At 46.6% G+C, this 10,229-nt stretch overlaps 2 long non-coding RNA genes across 2 annotated transcripts; both read right to left on the reverse strand.

Annotated features, from left to right (window-relative positions):
- Window positions 1–3,219: 3,219 nt before the first annotated feature.
- LOC139831030 (uncharacterized) lies at window positions 3,220–4,954 on the reverse strand. The gene is made up of 2 exons (XR_011745024.1): window positions 4,792–4,954; window positions 3,220–3,471 (listed from the first exon to the last, which is right to left on the reverse strand). It is a non-coding gene; the product is annotated as an uncharacterized lncRNA (long non-coding RNA).
- Window positions 4,955–7,500: 2,546 nt separating this feature from the next.
- Window positions 7,501–9,236, reverse strand: LOC139831031 (uncharacterized). Its single transcript, XR_011745025.1, has 2 exons — window positions 9,074–9,236; window positions 7,501–7,752 (listed from the first exon to the last, which is right to left on the reverse strand). It is a non-coding gene; the product is annotated as an uncharacterized lncRNA (long non-coding RNA).
- Between the last annotated feature and the right edge of the window lie 993 nt (window positions 9,237–10,229).

The raw sequence follows: 10,229 nt of genomic DNA on the forward strand, positions 1-10,229 counted from the left end.
TGATTCCCGGATGTCATCCTCTCAGAACGATAAATGTTTTCTTTTGTTGGATTTTTTTACCAACTGATTTTTATTTATTTTCGATCCCCTCCCGCCTTTAAAACGTTGACGACGCTGCTGGCTCATGGGTCCCCGATGTCAGCCTCCCCGTACAAGAAACATGTGATATCTTGATTATTTTGCAGACAATAAACAGTGTATTTCGCTCTGAGCTATTGCAAACGGATAAATTAAATCTTTATTTTTCATAAACAAACTTATATGTTGAATCTCCTTGTTTTTTATTTTTGCGAAGCATAGGACATTCTTGTTTTTTTTGAGAAAAATCCAAACTTTTCTGTTTTGGAGTGGGTTGAAATTGTACGAGTCAAAAGGCCCAGCAGGATAGTTCGAAGGCCCAGATGTCCAGATGCAGCCCAATTGAAATCTTTCTTTTCTTGGATTTTTTTCACCCCCTGATTTCTGGCTACTTTATTTTTCTTTTGATCATGTGCCGCCTTGGAAACGTTGAGACCGCTGATGCAAAATGGGTCCCGCATGTCATTCTTTATGTACAAAAAAATTTCTTTTCTTGGATTATTTTCGGGTCTTGATATTTGGTCACTTGCCTTTTTCATTCGATCTCATGCCGCCTTTGAAACGTTGAGGAAGCTGCTGGCGCATGGGTCCCGCGTGTCATCCTCTATGAACAATAAAAGTTTCCTTTCTTGGAGTTATTTTTTGACCCCTAATTTCTGGCTACTTCCTTTTTCTTTTGATCCCCTGCCGCCTTTGAAGCGTTGAAGACTTTGCTGGCTCATGGGTCCCACATGTCAGCCTCTATGAACAATAAGCATTTCCTTTCTTGGAGTTATTTTTTACCCCTAATTTCTGGCTATTTGCCTTTTTTTCTTTCGATCCCCAGTCGCCTTCGAAACGTAGAGGACGCTGCTGGCTCATGGGTCCCAGATGTCAGCCTCTACGAACAATAAACCTTTGCTTTGTTGGATTTATTTTTCACCCTCTGATTTTTGGCTATTTCCTTTTTCTTTTAATCCAATGCCGCCTTGGAAACGTTGAGTAAGTTGCTGATACATGGGCCCCGCATGTTATCCTCTATGTACAATCAACTTGCAAGATCTTGGAGTGAAAGAGTTTGTATTAGTGGGACCCATATGTCATCCTCTATGTACAATAAAAGTTTCTTTTCTTGGATTATTTTTTGCTCCTGATATTTGGTCACTTTCCTTTTTCTTTCGATCTCATGCCGCCTCTGAAACGTTGAGTAAGGTGCTGGCTCATGGGACCCGCATGTCATCCTCTATGTACAATAAAAATTTCTTTTCTTGGATTATTTTTGGCTCCTGATATTTGGTCACTTGCCTTTTTCTTTCGATCTCATGCCGCCTCTGAAACATTGAGGAAGCTGCTGGCTCATGGGTCCTGCATGTCATCCTCTATGAACAATAAAAGTTTCCTTTGTTGGAGTTATTTTTTACCCCTAATTTCTGGCTACTTCCTTTTTCTTTTGATCCCCTGCCGCATTTGAACGTTGAGGACTCTGCTGGCTAATGGGTCCCACATGTCAGCCTCTATGAACGATAAACCTTTCTTTTCTTGGAGTTATTTTGACCCCTAATTTATGGCTATTTTGCCTTTTTCTGGATCCCGTGCCGCCTTGGAAACGTTGAGGATGCTGCTGCCACATGGGTCCTGCATTTGATCCTCTTAGAATGATAAATGTTTCTTTTCTTCGATTTTTTTACCAACTGATTTTTGATTTATATTTTCTTTCGATCCCCTGCCGCCTTTAAAATTTTGACGACGCTGCTGGCTCATGGGTCCCCGATGTCAGCCTCCCCGTACAAGAAACATGTGATATCTTGATTATTTTGTAGACTATAAAAAGTGTATTTCGCTCTGAGCTATTGCAAACGGATAAATTAAATCTTTATTTTTACATAAACAAACTAATATGTTGAATCTCCTTGTTTTTGTTTTGTTTTTGCGAAGCATAGGACTTTCCTGTTTTGGAATGGGCTGAAATTGTACGAGTCAAAAGGCGTCCAGCAGGTTGGAAGGCCCAGATGGCCATGCAGCCCCAATTGATATCTTCCTTATCTTGGATTATTTTTTGATCAAAAGGCCCAGCAGGGATACATCCTTTTTCTTTTGGTCCTGTGCCGCCTTGGAAACGTTGAGGACGCTGCTGCCTCATGGGACCCGCATGTCATCCTCAATGAACTATAAAAGTTTTTTTTCTTGGATTTTTTCTCACCATCTGATTTTTGGCTATTTCCTTTTTCTTTTGTTCCCCTGCCGCCTTGGAAACGTTGAGTAAGCTGCCGCCTTGGGACCCGCATGTCATCCTCTATGTACAATAAACTTTCTTTTCTTGGAGTTTCCCCCCTAATTTCTGGATACTTTCTTTTTCTTTTGATCTCAAGCCGCATTTGAAACGTTGAGACCGCTGCTGCAAAATGGGACCCACATGTCATCGTCTATGTAAAATAAAAGTTTCTTTTCTTGGATTATTTTTCACGCTCTGATTTTTGGCTATTTCCTTTTTCTTTCGATCCCCTGCTGCCTTGGAAACGTTGATGATGCTGCTGCCTCATGGGTCCCACATGTCATCCACTATGAACAATAGAAGTTTCTTTTCTTCGATTTTTTTCACCATCTGCTTTTTGGCTATTTACTTTTTCTTTTGATCCCTTGCCGCCTTGGAAACGTTGAGGATGCTGCTGCGTCATGGGACCCGCATGTCATACTCTATGTACAATAAAAATTTGTTTTCTTGGATTATTTTTGGCTCCTGATATTTGGTCACTTGCCTATTTCTTTCAATCTCATGCCGACTCTCAAACGTTGAGTAAGCTGCTGGCTCATGGGACCCGGATGTCATTATCTATGTACAATAAAAGCTTCTTTTCTTGGATTATTTTTGGCTCCTGATATTTGGTCACTTGCCTTTTTCTTTCGATCTCATGCCGTCTTTGAAACGTTCAGACCGCTGCTACAACATGGGACCCATATGTCATCCTCTATGTACAATGAAAGTTTCTTTTCATGGATTATTTTTTGCTCCTGATATTTGGTGTGACGCCCCAAAACCGGTACCATGAGGATCCCAGCGAATCCGCCGAAATCCGCACGATACCGATTTTAGGAGACGCACCACCAAGCGCCTCGTACACGCCGAAGCATGCACGCGATGCGGGTGGAATCAATCACGAGTAGTAATCATTACAACAGGATTACAATAGGGCCCACAAGATACAGATATATTACAACAACGACTCCAACGAGTCAAGATACAAATATACAATACAAAGATCCAAATCATACAGAAGATCAAATACATCCGAGTACGGACAAGATACAAATTGGACTAAGAGTCCTGAAGATAAACGATGGCGTCCATAACCCTGCCCAGGCCAAGCCGGAAGGGTAACCTTGCTAGCGTCATCTTCATCGAACATATCTTCATACCTGCCCGGTTATATCCCGTAGAAGCAGCAATAAGTACGGGTTCGTACTTAACAAGACTTCAAGACGTATAAGCATTCGTCAACCAGTCGTCCTTTGTACTTGAGGCACGCAGGGGACTTAGAGGACGCAAGAGGAACGTCATAGGCAATATGGTGGGGTTAAGCGGCAGCGCGCAAGCAATAAAAACCTATAGAGACACTCTACAACATTCGTCTATCAGAGAAGGTGAGAGAGCGCATAAACTAACAGTTCTATACTCCGCAAACATAACACAGCCGATGTGTTCCCCCCTCGCAAGGAAGTACTTACAAGGGCACTCACACGATTGACAAGTTTTAACCATTTATTATTGAAGTTGTACTAACTTACTACGCAAGTTATTATTGATAAACAACAGGTGTAAGTTGTCTATGGTCGAGTCATACAGCTCCAAGCGTCCATAACCGCGGACGCGGCTTATCGATAAGATTTAACCCTGCAGGGGTGCCCAAATGTGCCCACACGCACGATCAACCCACTTGCGACAGGTGGACATCACGACTCGCACTCTCCTTCACGACAACAATGTCCAGGAAGCCACCTAACCAAGTTGAACCCGTATCAGAGTCCGGCCGTATCTCCGAAGCGGACCTAGCTGTTTGCGACAGCGTACTAGGTGGTTTAAACACACACTGGGGCGATAAACCACTTCGCAGCGGCTCCGCGACCTATACGTGCATACCAGAAACAAGGGATACAAGGCACCCAGGGGCTTCCCAAAATAATTAAGTAACAGGCTGGCATGCACGCAAACAACAAATGGTAAAACATTGCAAACTAGTTGTGGCCACTGGACAAAGCTGTAGATTCCGGCAGTGGTCGAGGGGAGACCCAGAAACATACCCACGTGTGGTTAGAGCGCTCAGTCTCGGAACAGATAACAAGAACTCGGGGTCCTAAGATATTTAGGAAACACAAGTGAGCCGTCATAAAACGAGCAACTGACCCACCGATGCCTCCGCTAACAACTATTAACAAGTAACCATGATACCCTCAACAGATATAACCATAAACCATGTGTCATGTTCCCCAACAGATAACCCGATAAGGTAGCATAACGGTATCAAGATAACACAACACTAGCATGCACTACGACTCGCAAGGCAGACCCGATAACCAAACAATAGCCGTAGGAGGTGATGGTGGCAATATAGGCTGCTTGAGGTAACAAGTGGAAGGGACACGTGACAAGAACGCAACTTAAGGATAGCATGAGGGAGAAGGCAAAATAAAATAGGTGAGCGACTTCTGCAGGGGCAGAAGTATAGGGGAAATGCTTGCCTGTTAAAGCTTGCCGAGGAACATCCGGAGGACTTGTCGTATCTCACCACACCACTTCGCGATCCTATCCGGGAAGAAGCAAATGCTGGAACAAGCGACGGTTGCAAATCTTACAACTACGGCAAAAGAATCGGCATGATCATGATATGATATGCATGGCATGGCAAACATGATGCGGCGATGCAACTTATCCAATTTAAGCGGAATCGGAATTCCGACACACAATTAGGTTGGAGTTGCATTTCTACGGGCAAATTTAAGGGTGGATTAGCATGGCAAACATGGCAGGGGTGAGCTACATCAATATTAAACGGAGCGGGGAAAACCGTAGTCGGTATCCGAAATACTCCGCATATATGTGAGGTGGACATGCATATCTATCAACGTGCGACATGATGCGAGATGCAAACAGATGAATGAATGGCATAATCATGTTCCTTGCATTTTTCTGATCAAAATTCATATACAACACTTTTAATTTGGAGTTATAGATTAAAAGTTATTAACAGATTAAGTTTTATTATTAATTAAAATAGAAAACAGGTTATTTATTTGGGGTAAGGGCCCGAAAATAAAAATCTATCCAGGGAGGGACCTCGGGTTTGTTTTACAAAGGAGCAGGGGGTTTTGTAGAAAAGCTTCCGCGAGAGGACCGCGGGTTGAGGAAAGAATAGATGCAGGGGGCTATATGAAAAAGAATCAGATCCGTATCTCGGGAAAAGGATTCTCACCGCGGGGCTGGTTAGCCCGAGGCGCTGACAGTGTGGGGCCCGGCGCTGAGGTGGAAGTCGACGTGGCGAAGCATGTCTGCAACGCGCTGAAGGTGCTCGATGAAGAGACGCCGCTCGCGTTCCAGATGCGGTGGTCACCGGCGGCAGACGTCGCGCGTGCGGCCGATGTTGAGGGTCCCTGGACGCGTGCGGGGTACCGTTCGACGCGCCTCGTCGATGCGGACAAGATGGAGGCGGCGCCGCCGGTTGGAGATCGTCGGAGGGCGCCGGCGACGAGCAACTGCGAGCATGGCGTCGGCACGATGTCAAACGGGGTAAGAGAGGGAGAGACGGGGATGGAGAGGATGTCCAGGGGGTCTACGGGGTTACCCGGTAGCTCGAGGTGTCGATGGTTTGGCCGGAGGAGGTCGGTGGTCGCCGGAATCGGTGATTGTTGCCGCCGGGGTTGAGGACGGAATCCGCGAGTTCGCGCTCGATTGAGGGCCTCCCGGTTCGATTCCGCGCACCTGGAGGTAGGGGACGACGATGCGCACGAGATGGTGCCCTCGGTTCGACGGGGGAGGGTTTGTGGCGGTGGGGCGACGGCGAGGCAGTGGTGGTGCGCTCGGTGGTTGAGAAAAGGAAACAGAGAGGGGAAGAGGATGAACTGGCGACGGCGGCGCGAGGGAGGAGGAAGAGAGGGGATGCTAGGGTTCCTGGGGGAGGATAAGAAGGGGAGGGAGCAGGTGGAGGCCAGGCTGGTTGGACAAGGGAGGGAGGACCACGGCTCACGCCATCCTCGTGGGGAAGGAAGACGACAACGAGGAGGTCGGTCTCCTCGCTGAAGGGGTACCAGGCCGAAGGTGGGCTGGAAGGGTTGGGCCGGAGCTGGGCTGGTCCGGTGAGAAAGAAAGGCCAGGGAGAGAGAGAGGCCCAAGGGAGAGAGGAGGGTTTTTCTTTTCTGTTTTTATTTAAAACTGTTTGAATTCGAAAACCTATTCAGTTTTGAATTTGAATTAGATACGAGAGTGAGATTCAAAACTGGTTTTCAACATATTTACCTTATTTGTAAAACAAAACAAAACACCTTTATATTCAAAATTTATTTGTCGGAAAGGTTTAATTATAAAATAAGATTTATGAGAGAGGGATATTAAGGTTTTATTTAAAGAAAAGACAAGGAAAGGTTTTATAAAATAATTTTATTTAATAAAAACATGGATGATATGATGCATGATGCATGATGATGCGCAAAAGAAAAGAACAGACAAAATCTAATAGGGGTGCTACCCGGGGCCGTTACAATCGACACCACTAACAAGGAACCTCGCCCCGAGGTTCCACGTCAAGCCAAGGGGGAGTTGATTAAACTATCGAGTCTTCTTGTACCATGTTGACAATCACCCGACCTCGAGGTGGAACCTTCTTCTGGCGAAGTGTTGATCTTCTCGACACCACTAACAAGAATTCTTGCTCCACGTAGATCGGCGACACCACTAACAAGAGTTCTTGCTCCATGCTGATCGGGCGACACCACTAACAAGAAGTCGTTGTTCCGCTGTTGATGATGCACTTCCGTCGAGACTTCAGAGATCGGACCTATTAGGAGAAAGGCATAGATCGTCCAACCCACGTCGGAACCTATGACTCGGAAAACTCAGATAAGAGAGAAGACTCAAAACTCGCAAAGGTAAGATGAGAAAGAATAGAGGTAAGGAGAAAATCAGAGCTATTCAGAACTATCCAACGAATTTTCAGAAAATAGTTTTTGACACTCTAAACTCAACGACCGTTTGCAAGGTTATCCTACAGGCTGGACTAGTGGGGTACCGTCAACCTGATGCTCTGATACCAACTTGTGACGCCCCAAAACCGGTACCATGAGGATCCCAGCGAATCCGCCGAAATCCGCACGATACCGATTTTAGGAGACGCACCACCAAGCGCCTCGTACACGCCGAAGCATGCACGCGATGCGGGTGGAATCAATCACGAGTAGTAATCATTACAACAGGATTACAATAGGGCCCACAAGATACAGATATATTACAACAACGACTCCAACGAGTCAAGATACAAATATACAATACAAAGATCCAAATCATACAGAAGATCAAATACATCCGAGTACGGACAAGATACAAATTGGACTAAGAGTCCTGAAGATAAACGATGGCGTCCATAACCCTGCCCAGGCCAAGCCGGAAGGGTAACCTTGCTAGCGTCATCTTCATCGAACATATCTTCATACCTGCCCGGTTATATCCCGTAGAAGCAGCAATAAGTACGGGTTCGTACTTAACAAGACTTCAAGACGTATAAGCATTCGTCAACCAGTCGTCCTTTGTACTTGAGGCACGCAGGGGACTTAGAGGACGCAAGAGGAACGTCATAGGCAATATGGTGGGGTTAAGCGGCAGCGCGCAAGCAATAAAAACCTATAGAGACACTCTACAACATTCGTCTATCAGAGAAGGTGAGAGAGCGCATAAACTAACAGTTCTATACTCCGCAAACATAACACAGCCGATGTGTTCCCCCCTCGCAAGGAAGTACTTACAAGGGCACTCACACGATTGACAAGTTTTAACCATTTATTATTGAAGTTGTACTAACTTACTACGCAAGTTATTATTGATAAACAACAGGTGTAAGTTGTCTATGGTCGAGTCATACAGCTCCAAGCGTCCATAACCGCGGACGCGGCTTATCGATAAGATTTAACCCTGCAGGGGTGCCCAAATGTGCCCACACGCACGATCAACCCACTTGCGACAGGTGGACATCACGACTCGCACTCTCCTTCACGACAACAATGTCCAGGAAGCCACCTAACCAAGTTGAACCCGTATCAGAGTCCGGCCGTATCTCCGAAGCGGACCTAGCTGTTTGCGACAGCGTACTAGGTGGTTTAAACACACCTTTGGGGCGATAAACCACTTCGCAGCGGCTCCGCGACCTATACGTGCATACCAGAAACAAGGGATACAAGGCACCCAGGGGCTTCCCAAAATAATTAAGTAACAGGCTGGCATGCACGCAAACAACAAATGGTAAAACATTGCAAACTAGTTGTGGCCACTGGACAAAGCTGTAGATTCCGGCAGTGGTCGAGGGGAGACCCAGAAACATACCCACGTGTGGTTAGAGCGCTCAGTCTCGGAACAGATAACAAGAACTCGGGGTCCTAAGATATTTAGGAAACACAAGTGAGCCGTCATAAAACGAGCAACTGACCCACCGATGCCTCCGCTAACAACTATTAACAAGTAACCATGATACCCTCAACAGATATAACCATAAACCATGTGTCATGTTCCCCAACAGATAACCCGATAAGGTAGCATAACGGTATCAAGATAACACAACACTAGCATGCACTACGACTCGCAAGGCAGACCCGATAACCAAACAATAGCCGTAGGAGGTGATGGTGGCAATATAGGCTGCTTGAGGTAACAAGTGGAAGGGACACGTGACAAGAACGCAACTTAAGGATAGCATGAGGGAGAAGGCAAAATAAAATAGGTGAGCGACTTCTGCAGGGGCAGAAGTATAGGGGAAATGCTTGCCTGTTAAAGCTTGCCGAGGAACATCCGGAGGACTTGTCGTATCTCACCACACCACTTCGCGATCCTATCCGGGAAGAAGCAAATGCTGGAACAAGCGACGGTTGCAAATCTTACAACTACGGCAAAAGAATCGGCATGATCATGATATGATATGCATGGCATGGCAAACATGATGCGGCGATGCAACTTATCCAATTTAAGCGGAATCGGAATTCCGACACACAATTAGGTTGGAGTTGCATTTCTACGGGCAAATTTAAGGGTGGATTAGCATGGCAAACATGGCAGGGGTGAGCTACATCAATATTAAACGGAGCGGGGAAAACCGTAGTCGGTATCCGAAATACTCCGCATATATGTGAGGTGGACATGCATATCTATCAACGTGCGACATGATGCGAGATGCAAACAGATGAATGAATGGCATAATCATGTTCCTTGCATTTTTCTGATCAAAATTCATATACAACACTTTTAATTTGGAGTTATAGATTAAAAGTTATTAACAGATTAAGTTTTATTATTAATTAAAATAGAAAACAGGTTATTTATTTGGGGTAAGGGCCCGAAAATAAAAATCTATCCAGGGAGGGACCTCGGGTTTGTTTTACAAAGGAGCAGGGGGTTTTGTAGAAAAGCTTCCGCGAGAGGACCGCGGGTTGAGGAAAGAATAGATGCAGGGGGCTATATGAAAAAGAATCAGATCCGGATACGGGAAAAGGCTGCTCCCCGCGGGGCTGGTTAGCCCGAGGCGCGGCCCGGTGGGGCCCGGCGCTGAGGTGGAAGTCGACGTGGCGAAGCATGTCTGCAACGCGCTGAAGGTGCTCGATGAAGAGACGCCGCTCGCGTTCCAGATGCGGTGGTCACCGGCGGCAGACGTCGCGCGTGCGGCCGATGTTGAGGGTCCCTGGACGCGTGCGGGGTACCGTTCGACGCGCCTCGTCGATGCGGACAAGATGGAGGCGGCGCCGCCGGTTGGAGATCGTCGGAGGGGCGCCGGCGACGAGCAACTGCGAGCATGGCGTCGGCACGATGTCAAACGGGGGAAGAGAGGGAGAGACGGGGATGGAGAGGATGTCCGGGGGTCTACGGGGTTACCCGGTAGCTCGAGGTGTCGATGGTTTGGCCGGAGGAGGTCGGTGGTCGCCGGAATCGG

The sequence above is a fragment of the Lolium perenne genome, chromosome 5 (genome assembly GCF_019359855.2).
Source record: "Lolium perenne isolate Kyuss_39 chromosome 5, Kyuss_2.0, whole genome shotgun sequence".
Lineage (NCBI taxonomy): Eukaryota > Viridiplantae > Streptophyta > Magnoliopsida > Poales > Poaceae > Lolium > Lolium perenne.